General features: G+C 37.3%; 1 long non-coding RNA gene across 1 annotated transcript in view; it reads right to left on the bottom strand.

Moving 5' to 3' along the window:
• LOC138352890 (uncharacterized) overlaps positions 1 to 27,457 on the bottom strand; it is a 460,756-nt gene that overhangs the window by 306,222 nt on the left and 127,077 nt on the right. The window lies entirely within an intron of this gene.

The following is a 27,457-nucleotide window of genomic DNA, read 5'->3' as shown; positions in this document are numbered from 1 at the left end:
CCTTAAAACCAAGTCTGGTGCCCTTGAGGAGATACCAACTTTAATTTACAAAAAAGCCTCCAGATCTTTAGCCCCTGCCATTGCTTTGCTCTTCAACAAGTCACTTGAACTCCAAACCTTCCCAGATATTCTAAAAAAAAGCGAGAGTAACGCCTGTCCACAAATGTGGTAATCTCACAGATGTTAACAACTACAGACCTATATCTATCCTGCCAAACTTGTCAAAAATTTTTGAAAAACTAATCTATAAGCAGCTTTACCCATATCTAGCCAAACTCAATATACTTAGCCCTTGCCAATATGGCTTCAGACCCAAAAAAAGCACTAACGATGCACTTATTAGTATGCTTAACTCGATTCATACAGCTCTTGATAAAAATGAGTTCTCTGTTGGGTTGTTTGTGGACCTGCGTAAAGCTTTTGACACTCAACCACCAAAACCTTCTTCTTAAATTACATCATTATGGAGTCAGAGGACACTCCCTACAATACCTCAAATCCTACCTTACTGACAGGCTCCAATATGTTTCTGTGAATAATACAATTTCTCCCACCCTACCCATCAACATTGGTGTTCCCCAGGGCAGCATACTTGGCCCTCTCCTCTTTCTCATCTACATTAATGACCTTCCAAATGCCTCCCAACACCTCAAACCAATTCTATTTGCTGACGACACAACCTTCATTTACTCCAGTCCTGATCCCCTTGCTCTAAATGCCACAGTAAATACTGAGCTAAATAAAGTCCCTCTGTGGCTAACTGCCAACAAACTCACCCTTAACATTGACAAAACCTTTTATATTCTGTTTGGCAATAAATCCTCTAATCAAATAAATCTCAAAATAAACAATACTCAAATTTGTAACAAATTAGATGGCAAATTCCTTGGCATTCTCATTGACCACAAGCTTAATTTCCAGGGACACATTCTAAACATATCAAAAAAAGTTTCAAAAACTGTGGGCATTCTTTCTAAGATCAGATATTATGTACCACGCCCTGCCCTGGTGACTCTCTATTACTCCCTTATCTATCCATATCTCAACTATGGTATTTGTGCTTGGGGCTCTACTACCCAAAATCACTTACGTCCTCTAATTACTCAACACAAAGCTGCTATTAGGACAATATCCAATTCTGGCCCCAGACACCACTCGGTACCCCTACTTAAATCTCTGAATATGTTAGACATTAAGTCACTACACATTCTCTCATGTGTATTATACATATATAAAACGCTAAACTATAATGCCAATCCTGATCTCAAAAGCTTCATAGAAGGTTGTATCAGAACCCATGAGCATCACACCAGAAATAAATACAGTTTTGATATTCCTAGAGTACGACTTAATCAAACTAGAAATGCTCTACAAATCAAGGGGCCCAGAATGTGGAATGACCTTCCCAACCATGTTAAAGACTGTACCTCTCTCAACCAGTTTAAGTTAAAAGCGAAGCTATACCTAATAAATTCCCTGTAACCTACCTTACCCTTCTATTGTCAACCAATGTCTGTTTTTTTCTTTAAAGAGCGCTGTTTGTCGACATAATTGTATTTGTGCTGCTTTTTCATCTATGTTTTCATTTCTTGTTTTCATTCTACTCATTATGCTCAATTAGTATTAAGCTTGTCATTTAAGTTTATCATGCCCGAAACGCTTTGCGTAATAGTGGCTTTAGGCATTGTATGTACTAGCTATACCTATAAGTTAAACAATCCTTATAAATATTTATTGTATGTATGTACCTTACCTAAATAAATTGTAAATTGTAAATTGTAATCTATATAGTCATAATTATAGCTTTAAGTATTCAATGAATAAAGTTTTTGACATTTTTACCCTTTTCCTTACCTAACATCATTTGTGCAGCATATTTTTATTTTATGTCTCACCCATATTTAATTTCAAAATAAAACCAAACTAAATAAATTAGAAATGGGTATGTATAGCTAAGGTATACCCTTACCACTAGGTGAACAGGGGCATTTGGTGATAGTAAATGATCCCATCAGGCAGGGCTCATCACCTTCTCTCATATTTCATGTTCACCAGTGTTTATTTACTTAATAACTACTGGTATAATATCTTCCTATTATAAAACTAATTCTACTATCATCAAACACATATTTACTTCAAGTTTCAAGCAGAGAATGCATATATAACTAACACGAAAGACTCTTCTTCACTAGATTCATCAGCTATAATATTTTGGTCATGTTCCAATATCATAAATCGATCCCAGTGTTATGTAGTAGAGAAAAAATGACTTATATCCAGTTTACGTAAAGCTACGAGTGGTCGAAACCACACTTAAATCCCGGAATGAACTTACGAAGGTTTTTCCACTTAGGGTAGTTAATTGAATACGGACGTAGCCGCCACGAAGGCGCTAAGACGGAAAACGCTCTTAGCTAAGTGGAAAAACCTTCATAAGTACCTTCCTAAATCCGGCCCCTGATTCCTTCTTCCATGGCCCCACGATGAATCCACGATGACTACTACGAATCTACCCTGGCTACAGGCCAGCCAAATCACAGTCCCACTGGGTGCTTCGTCGTGATGGCCTACAACCACAATCCAGCCTGTAGCTGGCAGGTACCGATCAGCCTCACTGTTTAGGCCACTCTATGACTGATACTAGGGTTGCGAGCCCTAGGCAGGAGCCTCGTGTGACTCGCTAGTCACTCCTTATTCAGCACCACAGTGGGTAGTCTCTTCCACCAGCCAGCCCCGGATAAGGCGATTCCCGACACTGCCACTCCTCAGGCAGGCTATTATACTCTCAACAGAGTTCGTCCGGGGGTGGCTCACAGCTCCTTCAAAGCAGAATGGTGAATCTTCCTGTAATGATATTCCATCTTCCTGTACTGATGTTAAGGACTATCTTACAGGTAACTATCCACAGTCTCTGTACCTAAAGCCTACTAGTTCCACTGATGTCAATGAGATAATTCTTTCCCTTAAAACCAAGTCTAGTGCCCTCGAGGAGATACCAACTTTAATTTACAAAAAAGCCTCTAGATCTTTACCCCCTGCTATTGCTTTGATCTTCAACAAGTCACTTGAACTCCAAACCTTTCCAGACATTCTAAAAAAAAAGCAAGAGTAACCCCTGTCCACAAATGTGGTGATCTCACAGATGTTAACAACTACAGACAGACCTATATCAATCTTGCCTAACTTGTCAAAAATATTTGAAAAACTAATCTACAAGCAGCTTTACTCTTTTCTAGCCAAACACAATATACTTAGCTCTTGTCAATATGGCTTCAGACCCAAAAAAAGCACTAACGATGCACTTATTAGTATGATTAACTTAATTCACGCAGCTCTAGATAAAAAGGAGTTTCCTGTTGGGTTATTTGTGGACCTGCGTAAGGCTTTTGACACTGTCAACCACCAAAACCTTCTTCTTAACTTACATCATTATGGAGTCAGAGGACACTCCCTGCAATACCTCAAATCTTATCTTACTGACAGGCTCCAGTATGTTTCTGTGAATAATACAATTTATCCCACCCTACCCATCAACATTGGTGTTCCTCAGGGCAGCATACTTGGCCCTCTCCTCTTTCTCATCTACATTAATGACCTTCCAAATGCCTCCCAACACCTCAGACCAATTCTATTTGCTGACGACACAACCTTCATTTACTCCAGTCCTGACCCCCTTGCCCTAAATGTCACAGTAAATACTGAGCTAGAGAAAGTCCATCTTTGGCTAACTGCCAACAAACTCACCCTTAACATTGACAAAACGTTTTATATTCTGTTTGGCAATAAATCCTCTAATCAGATAAATCTCAAAATAAACAATACCCAAATTTGTAACAAATTAGATGGCAAATTCCTTGGCGTTCTCATCGACCACAAGCTGAATTTCCAGGGACACATTCTAAATACATCAAAAAAAGTTTCAAAAACTGTTGGCATTCTTTCTAAGATCAGATATTATGTACCCCGCCCTGCCCTGGTCACTCTCTATTACTCCCTCATCTATCCATACCTCAACTATGGTATTTGTGCTTGGGGTTCTACTACCCAAAATCATATACGTCCTCTAATTACCCAACACAAAGCTGCTATTAGGACAATATCCAACTCTGGCCCCAGACATCACTCGGTACCCTTACTCAAATCTCTGAATATGTTAGATATTAAGTCACTGCACATTCTCTCTTGTGTATTATACATATATAAAACGCTGAACTGTAATGCCAATCCTGACCTCAAAAGCTTCATTGAAGGTTGTAACAGAACCCATGAGCACCACACCAGAAATAAATACAGTTTTGATATTCCTAGAGTACGACTTAATCAAACTAGAAATGCTCTACAAATCAAGGGACCCAGAATGTGGAATGACCTTCCCAACCATGTTAAAGACTGTACCTCTCTCAACCAGTTTAAGATAAAAACTAAACACTACCTAATAAATTCCCTGTAACCTACCTCACTCCTCTATTGTCAATCCATGTCTGGTATTTTTTTTTTTAATCAAAACTGTTTGTCAACCTATTGTATTTGTGCTGCTTTTTCAGTCATGTTCCCCCTTTTTTTTATCTTTATTTGTATTTGTTCTCAACACTTTTTTTCTTTATGCTCAATTAGTATTAAGTTCTAGATATTAATGTTTTTCTTGCCCGAAATGCATTGCGTAATAGTGGCTTTAGGCATTGTATGTACTAGGCCTATCTATATATCAATCCATTAATGTAACATCACTTGTATGTATGTACCTTACCTGAATAAACATATTTATTTATTTTATTTATAAGAGACCTTGGCTGCCTTGGGTAGACTGCCCCATCGTCCAACACAGCAGTCCTAGGTCGACTCTGAAACCAGACACGTCATCAGTACTGGGGACACTACCTAGGGCCACTAGGAAACTTCACTTACTAGCTTAGACAGAAACGTCCACCTCTTCACTCCATAGATGGCGTTGCTGTCTAAGCGCCACCTCACCAGAGGTCAGCAGCAGCTACGTCATGAGCCGACTAGGTCAGGCATCCAGCACTTATTGCCGGCATCTCCCGTCCTCACTAGATGGCGTTGTCCATGGTGTGGGGTTTTCGGCAGCCGACTCACAGATGGCGCGAACTCCAAGGCTTCGTGCTCGGGCGAGGAAGTTTGGTTCGTAACATTATATTCCTAAGATTACTCAAGTTTGTGTTAGTGAAACCACTTGTGCTCAAGTTGCTCTGGGCTACCTATAGCCTTTGCTAGGGCCTTATCCAAGTAGACTTTACCCTAGTTTTGTAACTGTAAAACCTTGCATCCTGCCTATGTGGACCAAGGCTTTTAACGTAAAGTAGAGTGGTAAAGAAAACAGTTATATTAATGTATATATGGGGGGGTCATTAGAGGGTTTAATAAATAAGGAATAAGATAGGAGTTTTCCTTTCATCCTGCTGAGTGTGGAATAGGGGATTATCTTAGCATGCAGATATATATTAACCTAACTCATAGTATTTACCGGGAATATTCTTCCCTGGGGGGCCGGGGCCTCCATATTGCCACTATTTTAGAAACTCTATTAACTTGTACTATTGGCCATCTATGTACAATCACATACACCCCATAACACAGTTATTAGTCAGACTCTGGCAGTTATATTAGTCTGACTCTGGTAGTTATATTAGTCTGACTCTGGATGTTATTAGTCAGAATTAGGCAGTTATATTAGTCTGACCCTGGCAGTTATATTAGTCTGACCCTGGCAGTTATATTAGTCTGACTCTGGCAGTTATATTAGTCTGACTCTGGCAGTTATATTAGACAGACTCTGGCCGTTATATTACTCTGACTCTGGCAGTTATATTTGTCTGACTCTGACAGTTATATTAGTCTGACTGGCAGTTACATTAGTCTGACTCTGGCAGTTATATTACTCTGAATCTGGCAGTTACATAATTCTGACTCTCGCAGTTAAATTATCCTGACTCTAGCAGTTATTAATTCTGACTCTGGCAGTTATATTAGTCTGACTCTTGCAGTTAAATTAGTCTGACTCTTGTAGTTATATTATGCTGACTCTGACAGTTATAATATTCTGACTGACAGTTATAATATTCTGACTGACAGTTATATTAGTCAGACTATGGTAGTTATATTTGTCAGACTCTGGCAGTTATATTAGTCAGACTCTGGCAGTTATATTAGTCAGACTCTAGTAGGTATATTAGTCAGACTCTGACAGTTATATTAGTCTGACTCTGACAGTTGTATTAGACTAACTCTGGCAGTTATATTAGTCTGACTCTGACAGTTATATTAGTAAGCCTTTGGCACTTATATGAGTCTGAGACTGGCAGTTATAGTAGTCAGACTCTGTAAGTTATATTACTCTGACTTTGGCAGTTATATTAGTCTAACTCTGGCAGTTATATTAGTCTAACTCTGGCAGTTATATTAAATAAATAAATAATAAATAAATGTTTATTTAGGTAAGGTACATACATACAAGAGATTTTACAAAGTTTGTTGGATTAATAGATAGAGCTAGTACATACAATGCCTAAAGCCACTATTACGCAAAGCGTTTTGGGCAGGAAAAACATTAATGACTAAAGCTTAATACTAATGGGTATAAAGTATAAAATGTGTTGAGAACAAATAAAAATAGAGGTAAAAGAGGGGGGAACATGGCTGAAAAAGCAGGACAAATACAATTACAAATTATTACAGACAATTACATTCAAACAGCGTTGTTTAAAAAAAAAACCAGACATGGGTTGACAACAGAGGGGTAAGGTAGGTTACAGGGAATTTATTAGGTAGTGCTTCGTTTTAATCTTAAACTGGTTGAGAGAGGTACAGTCTTTAACATGGTTGGGAAGGTCATTCCACATTCTGGGCCCCTTGATTTGTAGAGCATTTCTAGTTTGATTAAGTCGTACTCTTGAAATATCACAACTGTATTTCTGGTGTGGTGCTCATGGGTTCTGTTACAACCTTCAATGAAGCTTTTGAGGTCAGGATTGCCATTACAGTTCAGTGTTTTATATATGCATAATACACATGAGAGAATGTGCAGTGACTTAATATCTAACACATTCAGAGATTTGAGTAAGGGTACCGAGTGATGTCTGGGGCCAGAGTTGGATATTGTCCTAATAGCAGCTTTGCGTTGAGTAATTAGAGGACGTAAATGATTTTGGGTAGTAGAACCCAGAGCACAAATACCATAGTTGAGATATGGATAGATGAGGGAGTAATAGAGAGTCACCAGGGCAGGGCGGGGTATATGATATCTGATCTTAGAAAGAATTCCAACAGTTTTTGAAACTTTTTTTGATATATTTAGAATGTGTCCCTGGAAATTCAGCTTGTGGCTAATGAGAACGCCAAAGAACTTGCCATCTAATTTGTTACAAATTTAGGTATTGTTTATTTTGAGATTTATTTGATTAGAGGATTTATTGCCAAATAGAATATAGAAAGTTTTGTCAATGTTAAGGGTGACTTTGTTGGCAGTTAACCAAAGATGGACTTTATTTAGCTCAGTATTTACTGTGGCATTTAGAGCAAGGGGGTCAGGACTGAAGTAAATGAAGGTTGTGTCGTCAGCAAATAGAATTGGTTTGAGTTGTTGGGAGGCATTTGGAAGGTCATTAATGTAGATGAGAAAGAGGAGAGGGCCAAGTATGCTGCCCTGAGGAACACTGATGTTGATGGGTAGGGGTGGGAGAAATTGAATTATTCACAGAAACATACCGGAGCCTGTCAGTAAGGTAAGATTTGAGGTATTGCAGGGAGTGTCCTCTGACTCCATAATGATGTAATTTAAGAAGAAGGTTTTGGTGGTTGACAGTGTCAAAAGCCTTATGCAGGTCCACAAATAACCCAACAGGGAACCCATTTTTGTCAAGAGCTGCATGAATCAAGTTAATCATACTAATAAGTGCATCGTTAGTGCTTTTTTTGGGTCTGAAGCCATATTGACAAGAGCTAAGTATATTGTGTTTGGCTAGAAAAGAGTAAAGCTGCTTGTAGATTAGTTTTTCAAATATTTTTGACAAGTTAGGCAGGATTGATGTAGGTCTGTATTTGTTAACATCTGTGAGATCACCACATTTGTGGACAGGGGTTACTCTTGCTTTTTTTAGAATGTCTGGAAAGGTTTGGAATTCAAGTGACTTGTTGAAGAGCAATGCAATAGCAGGGGCTAAAGATCTGGAGGCTTTTTTGTAAATTAAAGTTGGTATCTCCTCAAGGGCACTAGATTTGGTTTTAAGGGAAAGAATTATCTCATTGACATCAGTGGAATTAGTAAGCTTTAGGTACAGAGACTGTGGATAGTTACCTGTAAGATAGTCCTTAACATCAGTACTGGAAGATGGAATATCATTTGCAAGGGATGACCCAATGGAAGAGAAGAACCTATTGAACTCAATAGCAGAATCAGAGGCTGAAAGCTGACCATCGGTTTTGGACAGGAGTGTTGGTTTGTTATTTAAAATCTTCTTTGATCCCAATATTTGTGAAATTGTACTCCAAGTTTTTTAATGTTGCTCTTTATTTGGGTAAATTTATCTTCATAGTATTTAGTTTTGGCTCATCTAATTATCTTAGATAGCAATAACGAGTAATTCTTTGAGAATTCTTTGGAGACGGTTCCTAACCTATACTTCTTCTCAAGGTCATGTTTTTTAGTAATGGATTTAAGTATTCCCTTTGTAAGCCAAGGATTGTTAAGCCTTTTGTTTGTGACTTGTTTTGTAAGCATAGGACAGTGGGTGTTATAAAGGCTAAGAGTTGTTTGAAGAAAAGATTGCACTGCTAGGTTGATGTCCCCTATGTTAACTAACTCGAACTCCCAGTTGACATTATCAGCAGCAGTTATAAAATTGTTTATAGCAGTTTCATTGTGCAGCGTAAAGCTTAACTCCCTTGACTCAGGAGGTGTTTTGTTAATGTTAGTTAAGAGAAATGTGGGGTAATGATCTGTAGTGCTATCGGTGATTATACCTGAAGTAAGCGGAGAGGTTATGTTGGTCCAGATGTGATCTAGAGTCGTAGCAGTACTATCAGTGATTCTAGTAGGTCTAGTGATTAAGGGTATGAGGAAGCAGGAATTCATACAGTTGAGGAAGTTAACAGCAGTAGGGTGTTCAGGCTCGCAGAGGTCAATATTAAAGTCCCCTGCGATAATTAGATGGTTTTTGTTCAGTCTGTTATCTAGTATTAGATTTCTAAGGTTTGAATTGAATTCGGACACATCAGTGTTAGGAATTCTATAGACTGCACCCACAGACAGGACAGACTCGGCACCCTTGACTCTGAAACTGGCGAAGATATACTCCCCACAGCAGTCTCTAGTTCTAATTATTTTTAAGCATGTTAGTTCTTGGTGGTAGTAAAGAGCAGTACCACCACCTCTCTGAATTTGACGACAGTTGTGAATTGCCGAGTAGTTAGGCATGTTAAAGAGTTGAGTAGTATCCTCTTTCAACCACGTTTCAGTAAGTATAATAAAAGAGAATTTGTTGTCAATAGTTTCAATCAAGGCACTAACATCATCGAAGTGTTTACCCAGGGATCTAACGTTGAAGTTGATTAAAGAGATATTGTGATAATCTGTTAATACATTGTTTACATCATGTGCTGTAAAATATCTGCAATTTTGATCATTGAAGTGATGATTGTCATAGATAGTGGATAAGAGGTTTAGTTCTGGGTCTATACTTGTCTGCATAAAAAGGCTGTTTGCAGGAAAACAAGGCAAGAATGGCAAATTACAAAATAAAAAACAAAGAAAAAAGTAGAATAAAAATTCTGAAGTAATATAAACTTAATGGTAATTTAAGTAAAAAAAAAAAAAAAAAACTTAATGGGAACTAGGAATGTAAAAAATGAACTAGAATAATTAATAACAATAGATGACCAAAAAAGTAAAAAAGCAATTATGAAATCTATAAAATGAATAGCTTGCTTACTATACTATTATAAGTACACGATAGTTGAATACTAACGTTACACTAAAACAAACTGAGGTAGTTTAAATAGATACACTCAGGAACACTGGATAATGAAGTTAATACTAGAGGACACAGGCAAAGACAGTGTACTATGGAACATGGGAGTAAAAAGAAAAAAGACAGTAATAAAGATGACAATATATTTTTTTTTTAACTAAAGTTAAAACCTTTTGAAAGGAAAGGCAGAGCTAAAGTACACAATGGTAGTTAAATGAGATTATAATTTGAATTCAGGCTATACAGCAGCTATCCCACAGTAACTGAGGAAAGAATTAAGGTGAGCTTCAGTGGTTATTGAATAGGTTTTTCCATTGTCGATCCTCCTAGCTATAATTTTACCATCTCGCACAAAACAGTGTTTAATTGTAGGGGAATTTGTACTCTGACCCTGGCAGTTATATTAAACTCCCTAGCAATTACATTAGCCTGACTCTGGCAGTTATATTAGATTGACTCTTGGAGTTATATCAGTCTGCCTGGCAGTTATATTAGTATGACTCTGGCAGTTATTAGTCAGACTCTGACAGCTATATAATTCTGACTCTGGCAGTTATATTAGTCTGACTCTGGGAGTTGTATTAGTCTGACTGGCAGTTATATTAGTCTGACTGGCAGTTATATTAATCTGATTCTGGCAGTTGTATTAGACTGACTCTGGCAGTTATATTAGACTGACTCTGTCAGTAACATTAGCCTGACTCTGGCAGTTATATTAGTCTGACTCTGGCAGTTATATTAGTCGGACTCTGGAAGTTATTAGTCAGTATCTGGTAGTTATATTATCCTGACTCTGGCAGCTACAATAGTCTTACTCTGGTAGATATATTAGTATGACTCGGGCAATTATAATAGTCTGACTGTGTCCGTTATATTAGTCTGACTCTGTCAGTAACATTAGCCTGACTCTGGCAGTTATATTAGTTTGACTCTGGAAGTTACATTAGACTGACTCTGGCAGTTATATTAGTCTGTCTCTGGGAGTTATAAAAGTCTGACTCTGGAAGTTATATTAGTCAGACTCTGGCAGTTATATTAGTCTGACTCTGGAAGTTACATTAGACTGACTCTGGCAGTTATATTAATCTGACTCTGGTAGTTATATTAGTCTGACTCTGGCAGCTATATTTGGCTGACTATGGCAGTTATATTAGTCTGACTCTTTTAGTTATCTTAGTCTGACTCTGGAAGTTATATTAGTTTGACTGGGAGTTATATTAGTCTGACTGGCAGTTATTAGTCAGACTGGGGCATTTATATTAGTCTTACTCTGGTAGTTATATTAGTCTGACTCTGGCAGTTATATTAGATTGACTCTGAGAGTTATATTAGTCTGACTAGCAGTTATATCAGTCTGACTCTGGCAGTTATTAGTCAGACTCTGGCAGTTATATTAGTTTTACTCTGGCAGTTATATTAGTCAGACTGTCAGTTATATTATGCTGACTTTGGCAGTTATATTTGTCTAACTCTGGCAGTTATATTAGACTGACTCTGGAAGTAACATTAGCCTTACTCTAGCAGTTATATTGGTCTGACTCTGGCAGTTATATTAGTCTGACAGCAGTTATATTAGTCTGACTCAGGTAGTTATATTAGACTGACTCAGGCAGTTATATTACCCTAACCCTGATAGTTATATTAGTCTGAGTCTTGCAGTTATAATAGTCTGACTCTGGAAATTTTATTAGACAGACCCTGGCAGTTATATTAGTCTGACCCTGGGTGTTATAATAGTCTGACTCTGGCAGTTATTTTAGAGTGACTCTGGAAGTTACATTAGACTAACTCTGGCAGTTATATAAATCTGACTCTAGTAGTTATATTAGGCTGACACTGGCAGCTATATTTGGCTGACAATGGCAGTTATATTAGTCTAACTCTGGCAGTTATATTAGTCTGACTCTGGCAGTTATATTAGTCTGACTCTGGTAGTTATATTAGTCTGACTCTGGAAGTTATATTAGTTTGACTGGGAGTTATATTAGTCTGACTCTGGCAGTTATAAGTCAGACTATGGCAGTTATATTAGTCTGAATTTATCAGTTATATTAGTCTGACTCTGGCATTTACATCAGACAGACCCTGCCAGTTATATTAGTCTGAATCCAGCAGTTATGTTAGTCTGACTCTGACAGTTATATTAGTCTAATTGGCAGATATATTATTCAGACTCTGGCACTTATATTAGTTTGACACTGACAGTTAAATTAATCTGACTCTGGCAGCTATATTAGATAGTCTCAGGGAGTTATATTAGTCGGACTCGGGCAGTTATATTAGTCTAACTCTTATAGTTATATTAGTCTAACTTTGGTAGTTATATTAGACTGACTCTGGCAGTTATATCAGTCTTCCACAGGTAGTTATATTAGTCTGACCCTGGCAGTTATATTAAGCTCACTGGCAATTACAGTAGTCTGACTCTGGCAGTTATATTAGATTGACTCTGAGAGTTATATTAGTCTGACTCAGTCAGTATAATTTAGACTGACTCAGGCAGTTATATTAGTCTGACTTAGGTAATTATCTTAGTCTAACTCTGGTAGTTATATTAGACTGACTCTGGCAGTTATATTAGTCTGCCAATGGTAGCTATATTAGTCTGACCCTGGCAGTTATATTAAGCTCACTAGCAATTAGAATAGACTGACTCTGGCAATTATATTAGTCTGACTCTGGCAGTTATAAGTCAGACTCTGGCAGTTATAAGTCAGACTCTGGCACTTATATTATTCTGACTCTGGAGATATATTAGTCTGACTCTGGGAGTTATATTAGTCTGACCCTGAGAGTTATATTAGTCTGACTGACAGTTATATTATTATGAATCTGGCAGTTATATTAGTCTGACATTGGCAGTTATATTAATTTGACTTTGGCAGTTGCATTAGACTGACTCTGGAAGTAACATTAGACTTACTCTAGCAGTTATATAGGTCTGACTCTGGCAGTTATATTAGTCTGACTCTGGCAGTTATATCAGATTGACTTTGGCAATTATTTGTCAAACTCTGGCAGTTACATTATTCTGACTCTGGCAGTTATAATAGTCTGACTCTGAAAGTTTCATTATACAGACCCTTGCAGTTATAATAGTCTGACTCTGGTAGTTAAAGTAGTCAGACTCTGGCAGTTATTTTAGAGTGACTCTGGAAGTTACATTAGACTAACTCTGGCAGTTATATAAATCTGACTCTAGTAGTTATATTAGTCTGACACTGGCAGCTATATTTGGCTGACAATGGCAGTTATATTAGTCTAACTCTGGCAGCTTTTTGTCAGACTGAGGCAGTTATATTAGTCAGACTCTGGCAGTTATATTAGTCTGACTATGGCAGTTATATTAGTCTGACTCTGGTAGTTATATTAGGCTGACTCTAGTAGTTATATTAGTCTGAATCTGGAAGTTATATTAGTTTGACTGGGAGTTATATTAGACAGACCCTGCCAGTTATATTAGTCTGATTGGCAGTTATGTTATTCAGACTCTGGCATTTATATTAGTCTGACACTGACAGTTATATTAATCTGACTCTGGCAGCTATATTAGATAGTCTCAGGGAGTTATATTAGTCGGACTCGGGCAGTTATATTAGTCTAACTCTGATAGTTATATTAGTCTAACTTTGGTAGTTATATTAGACTGACTCTGGCAGTTATATCAGTCTGCCAGAGGTAGTTATATTAGTCTGACCCTGGCAGTTATATTAAGCTCACTAGCAATTAAATTACTCTGGGAGTTACATTAGTCTGACTCTGGCAGTTACATTAGTCTGACTCTGGCAGTTATATTAATCTGACTCTGGTAGTTGTATTAGACTGACTCTGGCAGTTATATTATGCTGACTCTGGCAGTTATAATAGACTTACTCTGGTAAGTTATATTAGTCTGACTCTGGCAGTTATAATAGTCTGACTATGTCTGTTATATTAGTCTGACTCTGGCAGATATATTAGTTTGACTCTGGAAGTTACATTAGACTGACTCTGGCGGTTATATTAGTCTGACTCTGGGAGTTATAATAGTTTGACTCTGGTAGATATATTAGTCAGACTCTGTCAGTTATATTAGTCTGACTCTTGAATTTACATTAGACTAACTCTGGCAGTTATATAAATCTGACTCTGGTAGTTATATTAGTCTGACTCTGGCAGGTATATTTGGCTGCTAATAGCAGTTATATTAGGCTAACTCTGGCAGGTATTTGTCAGACAGTGGCAGTTATATTAGTCAGACTCTGGCAGTTATATTAGTCTGACTCTGGCAGTTATATTAGGCAGACTCTGGCAGGTATATTAGTCTGACACTGACAGTTACATTAGTCTGACTCTAGCAGATATATTAGTCTGATTGGCAGTTATATAAGTCGGACTCAAGCAGTTATATGAGTCCGTCACTGTCAGTTATATTACCCTGACCCTGGCAGTTATATTAGGCTAGCAGGCAATTACATTAGTCTGACTCTCTCAGTTATATTAATTCAGGCTCTGATAGTTATATTAATCTGAATCCGGCAGGTATGTTAGGCTGACACTGACAGTTATATTAGTCTGATTGGCAGTTATATTGTTCAGACTGTGGCATTCATATTAGTCTGACACTGTCAGTTATATTAGTCTGACTCGGGCAGTTATATTAGTCTAACTCTGATAGTTATTTTAGTCTAACTCTGGTAGTTATATTAGACTGACCCTGGAAGTTATATTAATCTGCCATGGGTCGTATATTAGTCTTTCCCTGGCAGTTATATTAAGCTCACTAGCAATTACATTAGTCTGACTCTGGCAGTTATATTAATTCTGACTCTGGCAGTTATATTAGTCTGAATCTGGAAGTTATATTAGTCTCACTCTGGCATTTATATCAGACTGACTCTGGCAGTTATTAGTCAGACTTTGGCAGTTATATTATTCTGACTCTGGCAGTTATAATAGTCTTACGCTGGTAGTTATATTTGTCTTACTCTGGCAGTTATAATAGCCCGACTGTGTCCGGTATATTAGTCTGATTCTGGCAGGATTATTAGGCTGACTCTGGAAGTTACATTAGACTGACTCTGGCAGTTATATATTTCTGACTCTAGGAGTTATAATAGGATGACTCTGGTAGTTATAACAGTCTGACTCTGTTAGTTATATAAATCTGACTCTGGTAGTTATTTTAGTCTGACTCTTGCAGCTATATTTGGCTGATAATAGCAGTTACATTAGTCTGACTCTGGCAGTTATATTAGTCTGACTGGTAGTTATATTAGGCTGAGTCTGGCAGTTATTATTCAGACTGTGGCAGTTATATTAGTCTGACTCCGGCAGTTATATTAGTCTGACTTTGACATTTATATTAGTCTGACACTGATAGTTATATTAGTCTGACTCTGGCAGATATATTAGTCTGATTGGCTGGTTTTTTAGTATGACTCTGGCAGGTATATTAGGCTGACTCAGGCAGGTATATTAATCTGACTCTGGCAGCTATATTATTCTGACTGGCAGTTAAATAAGTCGGACTCAAGCAGTTATATTTGTCTGACTCTGGCAGTTATATTAGGCTCACGGCCAATTATGTTAGTCTGACTCTGGCTGTTATATAATTCTGACTGGCAGTTATATTACACTGACTCTGGCAGTTATATTAGATTGTCTTTGGCAAATATCTTATTCTGACTGTGGCAGTTACATTAGATTGACTTTGGCAGTTATATTAGTCTGACTCTGGCAATTATATTAGCCTAACTCTGGTAGTTATATTATTATGACTCCGAAAGTTATAATAGTCTGACTCTGAGAGCTATTTTAGTCTGATTCTGGCAGTTATGCTTATCTGACTTTGGCAGTTATTAATCTGACTCTGGCAGTTATATTAGACTGACAAAGCATTTATATTAGTCTGTTTCTGGCAGTTATATTAGTTTTACTCTGGCAGTTACATTAATTTTACTCTGGCAGTTATATTAGTCAGCCTGTCAGTTATATTACGCTGACTTTGGCAGTTATATTAGTCTAACTCTGGCAGTTATATTAGTCTGACACTGGCAGTTATATTAGTTTTACTCTGGCAGTTATATTAGTCTGACTCTGACAGTTATATTAATTTTACTCTGGCAGTAATATTTGTCAGACTGTCAGTTATAATACACTGACTTTGGCAGTTATATTAGTCTAACCTTGGCAGTTATATTAGTCTGACTCTGGCAGTTATATTAGTCTGACGCAGGCAGTTATATTAGTCTGACTCTGGCAGTTATATTAGTCTGACTCAGGCAGTTATATTAGTCTGACTCGGGCAGTTATATTAGTCTGAGTTAGGTAGTTATATTAGTCTAACTCTGGTAGATATATTAGACTGACTCTGGTAGTTATATTAGTCTGACCTTGGCCGTTATATTAAGCTCACTAGCAATTACAATAGTCTGACTCTGGGAGTTATATTAGTCTGACCCTGAGAGTTATATTAGTCTGACTGTCAGTTATATTAGTTTGACTCTGGCAGTTACATTAGGCTGACTGCCAGATATATTAGTCTGACTGACAGTTATATTAATATGAACCTGGCAGTTATATTAGTCTGACATTGGCAGTTATATTAAGCTCACTAGCAATTACATTAGTCTGACTCTGGCAGTTATATTAGACTGACTCTGGGAGTTATATTATTCTTACTCTGAGAGTTACATTAGTCTGACTCTGGCAGTTATATTATTCTGACTCTGGCAGTTTTATTATTCTGAATCTGGAAGTTATATTAGTCTGATTCTGGCAGTTATATTAATCTGACTCTGGCAGTTATATCAGACTGACCCTGGCAGTTATTAGTCAGACTCTGGCAGTTATATTATGCTGACTCTGGCAGTTATACTAGACTTACTCTGGTAAGTTATATTAGTCTGTCTCTGGCAGTTATAATAGTCTGACTGTGTCTGTTATATTAGTCTGACTCTGGCAGATATATTTATTTATTTATTTATTTATTTATTTATTATTTATTTATGCATATACAAGAATGTACATAAGGAATGTGAGGATACAAATATGGTAATTACAGTCTTGTAAAGCCACTAGCACGCGCAGCGTTTCGGGCAGGTCCTTAATCTAAGAAAATTTTAAGGAGGTAAATACTTGCAAAAATTATAGACAAAAAAATGATAACAGATTACATGAAATGAAAAAAAGATGAGAGAAAATTATAGGTACAGTATATTAAAGCACATAGGTAGCTGAGATTGATTGCAATGACAGCTTGAATTGTAGTTGACAAAAAATTGGTAGGCACAATACAGCAGAAACAATATAAGATTGGTTGCAGTAACAGCTTGAATGGTAGTTGACAAAAATTGGTAGTCACAATACACCATATGGCTAGCACATAGAAGAAGACAGCAATGAACACAATGATAAGGTTGTTTGATATTACATAAAAATTAGGAGATTGGGTAACACTAGGTACAGAGCAAATTTAAAGCTCAGTGTAGGAAACTAAGAAGATGAAGTTAGGTACTTTTTGGTTTTGCTTTTAAATAAGGCAAAAGTTTTACAGTTTTTCAATTCACTAGGGAGTGAGTTCCATAGACTAGGTCCCTTAATTTGCATAGAGTGTTTACACAGATTAAGTTTGACCCTGGGGATATCAAAGAGATATTTATTTCTGGTGTGGTGATAATGGGTCCTATTACATCTGTCCAGGGAGAGTTTCAGAGCATGGTTTGCATTTGAGAACAGGGTTTTGTAAATGTAGTTGACACAAGAGAATGTGTGGAGGGAGTTAATATTTAGCAAGTTTAGGGATTTAAACAATGGAGCTGAGTGTTGTCTGAAAGCAGAGTTAGTTATTATTCTGATAGCAGATTTTTGCTGTGTGATGATGGGCTTAAGGTGGTTTGCAGTGGTAGACCCCCATGCACAGATACCATAATTAAGATAGGGGTAGATTAGTGCATAATATAGTGAGAGGAGAGCAGAGTTAGGAACATAATATCTGATTTTGGAGAGTATACCAACTGTCTTAGAGACTTTCTTAGTTATGTGTTGAATGTGGGTGCTGAAGTTGAGTCTCTTGTCTAGGAATAGGCCAAGAAATTTGCCATCATTTTTATTACTGATGTTGATGTTGTCTATCTGTAGCTGAATTGCATTTGATGATTTGCTTCCAAATAAGATGTAGTAAGTCTTTTCGATGTTTAATGTTAGTTTGTTCGTTGACATCCATAAGTGGACTTTTTTTAATTCATTATTCACAACATTATTTAGTGTATGTGGGTTGAGGTTTGAATAGATAAGAGTAGTATCGTCAGCAAACAGTATAGGTTTGAGAATATTAGAGACATTAGGCAGATCGTTTATATATATAAGAAATAGAAGAGGTCCTAAGATGCTGCCCTGTGGCACTCCAACGGTAATTGGTAGAGTGGAAGAAGTTGTATCATTGATGGTTACATATTGGTGTCTGTCACTAAGATAGGATCGGATGTAGTCAAGGGCAAGGCCTCGGATTCCATAATGCTGGAGTTTAAGTAAGAGGTAGTTGTGATTAACAGTATCAAAGGCTTTTCTTAGGTCAATGAAGAGTCCAATCGGAAACTCATTTTTGTCAAGGGCTGAGTAGATAATGTCAAGGAGACTAATGATTGCATCATTGGTGCTCTTTTGGGACCGGAAGCCAAACTGGCAGGGGCTGAGTATGTCGAATTTTACGAGGTAGGAATAGAGCTGTTTGTAAATAATTTTTTCAAATATTTTTGAGAGAATGGGTAGATTTGATATTGGTCTATAATTGTTTATGTCCGCCGGATTGCCTCCTTTATGGACTGGCGTTACTCTTGCTTTTTTGAGGATATCAGGGAAGGTGTGACACTCTATAGATTTGTTGAACAGTAGTGCTATGGGTGGGGCAAGGGCATGGGAGGCTCTCTTGTACACAATGGACGGAATTTCACTGGTGTTCCCTGCCTTGGTTTTTAGAGAGTGTATGATGGACACAACATCTGCCGGGCTGATTGGTGAAAGGAGAAGAGAGTTTGGATAGCTGCCTGAGAGATATGTGTTAATATGTGTCTGAGTCTGTGGGATTTTACTGGCAAGATTAGCACCAACCGATGAAAAGAAACTATTAAATTCAATTGCCATTTCTAAATCAGTTGACGGTATATCCCCATCCTTGTAGAGTTTTATTTGGTTATGTGAGTGTTGTTTAGTTCCTAGGATACTAGAGATAGTTTTCCATGTTGCCTTTTGCTTCATTGAATCTATTCACATAATATGCAAGTTTTGCCTTTCTTATGATACTGGTAAGCATTGATGAGTACCTTTTAGCTACTTCCTTTGAAACTAGGCCAATCCTAACTTTCTTTTCATATTCATGTTTCTTGTTGATTGAGTTGAGAATGCCACTTGTGAGCCATGGATTGTTTAATCTTTTGTCAGTTACTTGCTTGGTAAGAAGGGGACAATGAAGGTTGTAGAGGCTTAGAGTTTTGGAGAGGAAGAGGTTAGCTAATGAATTTATATCATGGGTATTATTGAATTCAGAATCCCAGTTAATATTGTGAAGTGCCTCTGTAAGATTGTCTAAAGCTGATTCACTGTGTAGCCTAAATGAAAGTTTCTTGCTTTTTGGTGGTGTTATGTCCATGTTCGCTATGAGAAAGGTAGGATAGTGGTCAGTTGTTCTGTCATATTAGTTGTTCAACATATTAGTTTGACTCTGGCGGTTATATTAGTCTCACTCTGGGAGTTATAATAGTTTGACTCTGGTAGATATATTAGTCAGACTCTGTCAGTTATATTAGTCTGACTCTTGAAGTTACATTAGACTAACTCTGGCATATATATAAATCTGACTCTGGTAGTTATATTAGTCTGACTCTGGCAGGTATATTTGGCTGCTAATAGCAGTTATATTAGGCTAACTCTGGCAGGTATTTTAGTCTGACACAGGTAGTTATATTAGGCTGACTCTAGTAGTTATATTAGTCTGACTCTGGAAGTTATATTAGTTTGACTGGGAGTTATATTAGTTTGACTCTGGCAGTTATATTAGTCTGACTGAGAGTTATATTAAACAGACTCTGGCAGTAATATTAGTCTGACTCCGGCAGTTATATTAGTCTGACTCTGACAGTTATATTAGTCTGATTGGCAGTTAAATTAGTCTGAATCTGGCAGGTATATTAGTCTGCCACTATCAGTTATATTAGCCTGACCCTGGCAGTTATATTGCGCTAGCTGTCAATTATATTAGTCTGAATCTGGCAGTTATATTAGTCTGACTCTGGCAGTTATATTAGTTTGTCACTGTCAGATATATATTATGCCGACCCTGGCAGGTATATTAGTCTGAATGGCAATTATATAAGACTGACTCTGGCAGTTATGTTAATTCTGACTCTGAAAGGTATATTAGTCTGACTCTGAGAGCTATATTAGTCTGATTCTGGCAGGTTTACTTACCTGACTCTGGCAGTTATATTAGACTTACTCTGGCAGCCATATTAGTCAGACTCTGGCAGTTATATTTGTCTGACTCTGGCAGTTATATTAGTTTTACTCTGGCAGTTATATTAGCCTGACTCTGGCAGTTATATTAGTTTTACTCTGGCAGCTATATTAGTCTGACTCTGGCAGTTATATTAGTCTTACTCTGGCAGCTATATTAGTCTGACTGTGGCAGGTAAATTAGTCTGACTCTGGTAGTTATATTAATCTGACTCTGGCAGTTATATTAGTCTGACTCTGGCAGTTATATTAATTTTACTCTGGCAGTTATATTAGTCTGACTTTGGTAGTTATATTAGTCTGACTCTACCAGTTATATTAATCTGAATCCGGCAGTTATGTTAGTCTGACTCTTACAGTTATATTAGTCTGATTGGCAGTTATATTAATCAGACTCTGGCATTGATATTAGGCTGACCTTGGCAGTTATATTAGTCTGACTCTGGTAGATATATTAGTCTGAGTCTGGCAGTTATATTACTCTAACTCTGGCAGGTTTATTAGGCAGATCTTGGCAGTTATATTAGTCTGACTCAGGCAGTTATATTAGTCTGACTCCGGAAGTTATATTATTTTGTCTCTGGCAGTTATATTAGTCTGGCTCTGGGAATTATATTAGGCTGACTCTGGCAGTTATATTAGTCTGAATCTGGCAGTTATATTAATTCTGAGAGGTAGTTATATTACTCTTACTCTGGCAGTTATATTCGTCTCACTCTGGCAGTTATATTAGTCTGACTCTAGCAGTCATATTAGTCACACTTTGGCAGTTATATTAGGCTGACACTTGCAGTTATATTAGTCTGACTCAGGCAGTTATATTAGTTTAATCTGGCAGTTATATTAGACTGACTCTGGCAGTTATATTAGTTTTACTCTGGCAGTTATATTATTCTGACTCTGGCAGCTATATTTGGCTGACAATGGCAGTTATATTAGTCTAACTGTGGCAGTTATTTGTCAAGCTGAGGCAGTTATATTAGTCAGACTCTGGCAGTTATATTAGTCTGATTCTGGCAGTTATATTAGTCTGACTCTGGTAGTTATATTAGTCTGACTCTAGTAGTTATATTAGACTGACTCAACCAGTTATATTAGTCTGAATCCGGCAGTTATGTTAGTCTGCCTCTGACAGTTATATTAGTCTGATTGGCAGTTATATTAATCAGACTCTGGCATTTATATTAGGCTGACCTTAGCCGTTATATTAGTCTGACTCTGGCAGTTATATTAGTCTGACTGTGGCAGTTATATTACCCTGACCCTGACAGTTATATTAGTCTGACACTGGCAGGTAAATTAATCTGACTCTTGTAGTTATGTTAGTATGACCCAGCAGTTATATTAGTCTGACTGTGGTAGTTATATTTTTCTGACTCTGGCAGTAATAATAATAATAATAATAATAATTGTTATTTAGGCAAAGGTACATACATAAAGAGATTTTACAAAGTTTGTTGGCTTTATAGATAAGAGCTAGTACATACAATGCCTAAAGCCACTATTATGCAAAGCGTTTCGGGCAGGAAAAAACACTACTGACTAAAGCTTAAAACTAATGGGTAAAAAGAAAAAAATGAGTTGAGTACAAATAAAAATAGAGGTAAAAGAGGGGGGAACATTGTTGAAAAAACAGCACAAATACAATTACAAATTATTACAGAAAATTACATTAAAACAGCGTTGAATTGTAAAACAAAAAAAACAAAAAAACCATACATGGGTTGACAATAGAGAGGTAAGGTAGGTTACAGGGAATTTATTAGGTATAGCTTCGTTTTTAACTTAAACTGGTTGAGAGAGGTACTGTCTTTAACATGGTTGGGAAGGTCATTCCACATCCTGGGCCTCTTGATTTGTAGAGCATTTCTGGTTTGATTAAGTCGTACTCTAGGAATATCAAAACTGTATTTATTTCTGGTGTGGTGCTCATGGGTTCTGTTACAACCTTCTATGAAGCTTTTGAGATCAGGATTGGCATTACAATTTAGCGTTTTGTATATGTATAGTACACATGAGAGAATGTGCAGTGACTTAATGTCTAACATATTCAGGGATTTGAATAGGGGTACCGAGTGATGTCTGGGGCCAGAATTGGATATTGTCCTAATAGCAGCTTTGTGTTGAGTAATTAGAGGACGTAAGTGATTTTGGGTCGTAGAGCCCCAAGCACAAATACCATAGTTGAGATATGGATAGATAAGGGAGTAATAGAGAGTCACCAGGGCAGGGCGTGGTACATAATATCATGGTGGTACATGGGGTAATATTAGTCTGACTCTAGTAGTTTCATTAGCCTGACTCTGGGAGTTATATTAATCTTATTCTGGCAGTTATTAGTCAGACTAAGGCAGTTATATTAGTCTGATTCATTCATTTATATTAGTTTGACACTGACAGTTATCATAGAGTGACTGGCAGTTATATAATCTGACTCTGACCGATATATTAGGCTGACTCTGGCAGTTATATTAGTCTGACTCTGGCAGTTATTAAAGCTGACTCTGGCATTTATATTAGTCTGACTCTGGCATTTATTTTAGTCTAACTCTGGCAGTTACATTAGAAAATACTCTGGCAGTTACAATAATGCTGACTCTAGTAATTATATTAGTCTGACTCTGGCAGTTATATTAGTCTGCCTCTGGCAGTATCATAATTCTGACTGGCAGTTATATTAGTCTGCCTCTGGCAGTTATATTTTCCTGACTGGCAGTTATATTAGTCTGACTCTGAGAGCTATATTAGTCTGCCTCTGGCAGTTATATTAGTCTGCCTCTGGCAGTTATATTTTCCTGACTGGCAGTTATATTAATCTGACTCTGAGAGCTATATTAGTCTGCCTCTGGCAGTTATATTAGTCTGCCTCTGGCAGTTATATTAGTCTGCCTCTGGCAGTAACATAATTCTGACTGGCAGTTATATTAGTCTGCCTCTGGCAGTTATATTATCCTGATAACATATATATTATCATCATGTTCAGGTCAAGCGGGCCATTTTTTCTGGTATGTTTCTCAGAGCCCTGAGAGTTTGCAGTCTGAAATTTTTTTATGAAGAAATAGCAAATATTTTCGAAATTGGGAAGAAGTTAAAATACCCAAAATCGATCTTTGATCTTGCGTTTGGTCAAGCAAAAAGAACGTTCTACAAACAGACTACTAAGTCTAAACCAGAACTGAAAAATTCGTTGGTATTACCATATTCTTAAGGTCTAGTAAATCTTGCCCCAGCCCTGAAGAACCTTAATATTAATCTAGTGTTCAAAAATGATAATGCAGTTAAGTCCATGTTAATTAAGAACTCGCCCTCGTCTGTAGCTGGTTGTGTGTATTCCATCCCTTGTAATGAGTGTGAATGTGTTTACATCGGCCAGACAGGTAAATCTCTTTCCTCGCGTTTAAAACAGCATTCATATGCTATTCGTACAGCCCAGCACTCCAGTGCATTGTATTTACATTCCAGTTTATGTAATCATTCTATCGACTTCACAGGGGCAAAATGTATTGTTAAAAGTAAGGATTTTGTTGAACGAAACGTGATTGAGTCTGCTCTGATCAATCATTGTAACAACAGCCTTAATGTGAGCCTTGGTATGTACAAGTTGGATCCCTATTTAAACCTCAATATAGCACGTCAAAACAATATAGCATCTATTTAACACGTTTGGCACTTGGAGATATTAATAGGAGCTGCCTCGTATGGGCCAATAGGCCTTCTGCAGTTACCTTCTTATAATTTCTTTCCTTCACTTATTCTTGGTGGTCAGGTGCTCTGCCCTGGTGGATATAAAGGTCTGATCAGCAATATTTTCTTATCTTCATTCTACTTTGCTCTGATGAAGGCGAATTAGCCGAAAACACGTTAGGCATTCTCTATTTTTCACATGTGGTTATTCTGCATTATATATATATATATATATATATATATATATATATATATATATATATATATATATATATATATATATATATATATGTCGTACTTAGTAGCCAGAACGCACTTCTCAGCCTACTATGCAAGGCTCGATTTGCCTAATAAGCCAAGTTTTCATGAATTAATTGTTTTTCGACTACCTAACCTACCTAACCTAACCTAACCTAACTTTTTCGACTACCTAACCAAACCTAACCTATAAAGATAGGTTAGGTTAGGTTAGGTAGGGTTGGTTAGGTTCGGTCATATATCTACGTTAATTCTAACTTCAATAAAAAAAATTGACCTCATACATAATGAAATGGGTAGCTTTATCATTTCATAAGAAAAAAATTAGAGAAAATATATTAATTCAGGAAAACTTGGATTATTAGTCAAATCGGGCCTTGAATAGTAGGCCAAAAAGTGCGTTCTGGCTACTAGGTACGACATATATATATATATATATATATATATATATATATATATATATATATATATATATATATATATATATATATTAGTATATTTTGGTAGCAGTCTTTCCTGTAGACATATTATTAAATATGACCGAAAAAGTAAGATTAATAATTCTAACACGAATTTTCTCAATCTTTCGTACATTACGCTTCACTGTTGGAGGTAAATCAAAAATCACTTCTCCAAAATTCATTTTTATTTCTAGTCTGACGCGACACGGGCGCGTTTCGTAAAACTTATTACATTTTCAAAGACTTCACAAATACACAACTGATTAGAACTTGCGTTTCCCTGATTTTATATCTACATTTGAGTGAGGTGGGAAGGGTGATGTGGCATTACATTTGAGTGAGGTGGGAAGGGTGATGTGGCATTACATTTGAGTGAGGTGGGAAGGGTGATGTGGCATTAACACAAGACAGAACACTAGGGGATATTAATAGGGTATTAAAAGTATCAACACAAGACAGAACAGAAACAATGGGTATTGAATAGAAGTGTTTGTAGAAAGCCTATTGGTCCATATTTCTTGATGCTTCTATATTGGAGCGGAGTCTTGAGGTGGGTAGAATATAGTTGTGCAATAATTGGCTGTTGATTGCTGGTGTTGACTTCTTGATGTGTAGTGCCTCGCAAACGTCAAGCCGCCTGCTATCGCTGTATCTATCGATGATTTCTGTGTTGTTTACTAGGATTTCTCTGGCGATGGTTTGGTTATGGGAAGAGATTATATGTTCCTTAATGGAGCCCTGTTGTTTATGCATCGTTAAACGCCTAGAAAGAGATGTTGTTGTCTTGCCTATATACTGGGTTTTTTGGAGCTTACAGTCCCCAAGTGGGCATTTGAAGGCATAGACGACGTTAGTCTCTTTTAAAGCGTTCTGTTTTGTGTCTGGAGAGTTTCTCATGAGTAGGCTGGCCGTTTTTCTGGTTTTATAGTAAATCGTCAGTTGTATCCTCTGATTTTTGTCTGTAGGGATAACGTTTCTATTAACAATATCTTTCAGGACCCTTTCCTCTGTTTTATGAGCTGTGGAAAAGAAGTTCCTGTAAAATAGTCTAATAGGGGGTATAGGTGTTGTGTTAGTTGTCTCTTCGGAGGTTGCATGGCTTTTCACTTTCCTTCTTATGATGTCTTCGATGAAACCATTGGAGAAGCCGTTATTGACTAGGACCTGCCTTACCCTACAGAGTTCTTCGTCGACTCGAAGTTCTTCGACGTCGACTCGAAGTTCGTCGAGTCGAAGTTCAGAGTTCTTCGAGTCGACGAAGAACTCTGTAGGGTAAGGCAGGTCCTAGTCAATAACGGCTTCTCCAATGGTTTCATCGAAGACATCATAAGAAGGAAAGTGAAAAGCCATGCAACCTCCGAAGAGACAACTAACACAACACCTATACCCCCTATTAGACTATTTTACAGGAACTTCTTTTCCACAGCTCATAAAACAGAGGAAAGGGTCCTGAAAGATATTGTTAATAGAAACGTTATCCCTACAGACAAAAATCAGAGGATACAACTGACGATTTACTATAAAACCAGAAAAACGGCCAGCCTACTCATGAGAAACTCTCCAGACACAAAACAGAACGCTTTAAAAGAGACTAACGTCGTCTATGCCTTCAAATGCCCACTTGGGGACTGTAAGCTCCAAAAAACCCAGTATATAGGCAAGACAACAACATCTCTTTCTAGGCGTTTAACGATGCATAAACAACAGGGCTCCATTAAGGAACATATAATCTCTTCCCATAACCAAACCATCGCCAGAGAAATCCTAGTAAACAACACAGAAATCATCGATAGATACAGCGATAGCAGGCGGCTTGACGTTTGCGAGGCACTACACATCAAGAAGTCAACACCAGCAATCAACAGCCAATTATTGCACAACTATATTCTACCCACCTCAAGACTCCGCTCCAATATAGAAGCATCAAGAAATATGGACCAATAGGCTTTCTACAAACACTTCTATTCAATACCCATTGTTTCTGTTCTGTCTTGTGTTGATACTTTTAATACCCTATTAATATCCCCTAGTGTTCTGTCTTGTGTTAATGCCACATCACCCTTCCCACCTCACTCAAATGTAATGCCACATCACCCTTCCCACCTCACTCAAATGTAATGCCACATCACCCTTCCCACCTCACTCAAATGTAGATATAAAATCAGGGAAACGCAAGTTCTAATCAGTTGTGTATTTGTGAAGTCTTTGAAAATGTAATAAGTTTTACGAAACGCGCCCGTGTCGCGTCAGACTAGAAATAAAAATGAATTTTGGAGAAGTGATTTTTGATTTACCTCCAACAGTGAAGCGTAATGTACGAAAGATTGAGAAAATTCGTGTTAGAATTATTAATCTTACTTTTTCGGTCTGTTACGGCCCTCTCGGGACGCAACGGGGTTCTTGCTCTGATGTTGTTAGAGGAAGATATAGGTATCCGTTCCCAAGCCAGTAGTGGCTATCAAGGGATGAGATCCGTGACGCAAGTAACTTAAAAGGGAGTAGGGAAAGAAAGTTAAGAACTTAATATTATATAATGTCCACCATCACCATTTAAATATATAAAAGTAAAACGTACACAAG

The sequence above is a fragment of the Procambarus clarkii genome, chromosome 55, assembly GCF_040958095.1.
Source record: "Procambarus clarkii isolate CNS0578487 chromosome 55, FALCON_Pclarkii_2.0, whole genome shotgun sequence".
Lineage (NCBI taxonomy): Eukaryota > Metazoa > Arthropoda > Malacostraca > Decapoda > Cambaridae > Procambarus > Procambarus clarkii.
This window is presented reverse-complemented; position numbering and strand designations above follow the sequence as displayed.